A 2,500-nucleotide genomic window follows, 5' to 3' on the forward strand; every position below is an offset into this window, starting at 1 on the left:
CCAGCGTAGCTAATAAAGTCGCCACTGAGTGTGTATGTGTATAGTTCTGTCTACATGTATATACATTACATAAGAGTTAATCATTGAGTAGGTGTGTGTTAAACCATTGAACACTTATCTCATATATACCATGGTCATTTACCAACAATATACAGGAAAGAGGAGGAAACAATATGAAAACATCCATCAGCGCATTAGATTATCGAGTCAATAACCTGAGATCCACCTGCACAATCTAATCTAATCCAGTCTAATCCAGCTGTTGTGCCATACAGTTTCCTCTCCTGCTGCCTGTAACGCTCAGCTTGTCTTGCTGTCACGGTAACAGAGGTGTTCATTCACTTCTGTGTTTGGCATTGAGCTCATAGTTAGTGCTGCACTTTACTGACAGCTGTTTCCACTATTCTGTCCCCCATAATTGTGTATAAACGGGGAGGACAAAAAATCAGAAACCCCTCTCAGTACAATGCAGTCCAGTAGCAGACCTCTGCAAACTACAACCTCAGTAACAAACACAGAATTAAAGTGACACATTCTGCACAACGTCAGCACAAACTGAACATTATAAACTTTGTTAAAAGGTAGAGTTTATGGCAGAGCTGCATTCGACTGCACAGCTGGAGCTGATAAAGTGACACTGAGTTTGTATATACTCACTATATATTCACTATAATTCTGCCCTGCACCGAAAGTACTGAGCCCTAATTTCATTGCATTATTATACCGTATATGATTGAGCAATGACAATAAAGATCTATCTATCTATCTATCTAAACATGTAACTACACTTACTGCTTATCACTCTCATCTCTCTGTGTAAATGTGGACTAACCAGCGGTGATCTGAAGTCGCCACAACAACAAAAAACCTGAAAAAAAATCAAGCAAAACAACGTGAAAAACTGTTTAAAACGTCAGTCAGAGTCTGAAGGCCACAGGTCTCATTGTAAAACATCGGGCCACCCAACCCGAGTCCCACGGAAATATCAAAAACAAAAGAGCATGGCTATTAGTATTTGTGTGCTGCAGTGAAAAGAGTGAGCAACACTGATTAAAAAGCTCTCTGCCGTGGGCGGAACAGCCTCATAACAGCATAATTGCACATAAAAGCAAAGCCTGCGCCGCTGCACTTTGTAATTTAGACAATGGCTAATTTTTCTGACCAGCATTGCACCTCATTAAGGTTGTTTTTTTTTTTTTTGTTTGTTTTTTTTTTAAGCTGCAAACAGTGGAGCAGCTGTAACAGACTGCCTGGGAACATGCAGCCAAAGCAGCCAATTAATAATTCATTTGGTGTGATCTGTGTTTGTTTACACCGGCGCCTGTTTGAAACTCAAGGAACGCCTGTGGCCTCCAGCGTCAGGTCAGCGCATCAGGAGGAGGCAGGAGGAGGCAGGAGGAGTCAGCAGGAGTCAGGAGGAGTCAGCAGGAGTCAGGAGGAGGCAGGAGGAGGCAGGAGGAGGCTTTTCCACGATTCAGACGAAGTGTCCACCTGTTTTCAGAGAGACACTAGAGAGACAGGACAGACTCAGAGAGGGGATCAGCACTTTAAGAAACCTTTAACTTCATCCATTATTCCTTCAGTTAAAATTGTTGAAATTTCATGAATTAGTAGATTACTACTATTTTATTTTAATTTTGTTTATTTTGTTGTTGTTGTTTCGATTTAAGTGCTTTGCAAATAGATTTTTTGGGATAAAGGGGCAGATTAAATAAGATTATTCTTCTTTCTGCTCGCTTTCATTCAAGATTTGGGAATGTTGTGTTTATAGTGTATTGTTTTTTTGTTTGTTTGTTTGTTTGTTTTGTTTTTCAATGAAATAAATAAATAAATAAATAAACTTAATAATTCAGTTTAATACAATTTAGCTCAATGTTAGCAGAGAATAGACAAATCAAGGCTTCACTCTTCATCTGTTTCACATCATTCACCGTCTGTTTCAGTTTCAGTGGTGGTTTCAGTATTTTCCAGCAGCTGTCAGTCACAAAGTACCTGCATGTGGCTGCAGGTGTGCCACATGCTGTAACAGTTTCCACCCCTAGAGGGCAGCACAGCAGAGGCGTTCTGCTGCTGTCCCTCTCTCAGATGAGCCGTCCTCTGTTTTGATGTGTAATGAAAAAGCAGATGAGAGCACAGGCGGCTTGGAGAGGCACAACGCTTTTCCAAATTCAGACAAAAATCCAACCACAGGAACAGCAGGACAGATTATCAAGTGTCTTATTTTTATGTTTACCAGCCGATCAGTGGATCTTTTTGTGGATTCACTAAATGTGGTAACTGTGGATCTTCTACATGAAGATCCAGGAGTTTGTGCCTCCCGATCAAAAGTGTCCGTTTTTACATGTCGACATATTTAGGAAACTGGATGTTTACCTTCTCAGATTTATTCATTATGAATTCACTCTGCCTTTTGGATGGAAATGAAACACATTTGACTCTCCTCTTTATTTCTTTCCCTCTTTATTTTTTATGTCTGCCTGTGTACCTGTGTGTGTGTGTG

General features: G+C 40.4%; 1 protein-coding gene across 2 annotated transcripts in view; it reads left to right on the plus strand.

The window, feature by feature from the left end:
• Positions 1-2,500, plus strand: part of LOC115363503 (neurabin-2-like) — a 44,211-nt gene that overhangs the window by 39,024 nt on the left and 2,687 nt on the right. The window lies entirely within an intron of this gene.

This window comes from Myripristis murdjan, chromosome 8 (assembly GCF_902150065.1).
Source record: "Myripristis murdjan chromosome 8, fMyrMur1.1, whole genome shotgun sequence".
In the NCBI taxonomy this organism is placed as follows: Eukaryota; Metazoa; Chordata; class Actinopteri; order Holocentriformes; family Holocentridae; genus Myripristis; species Myripristis murdjan.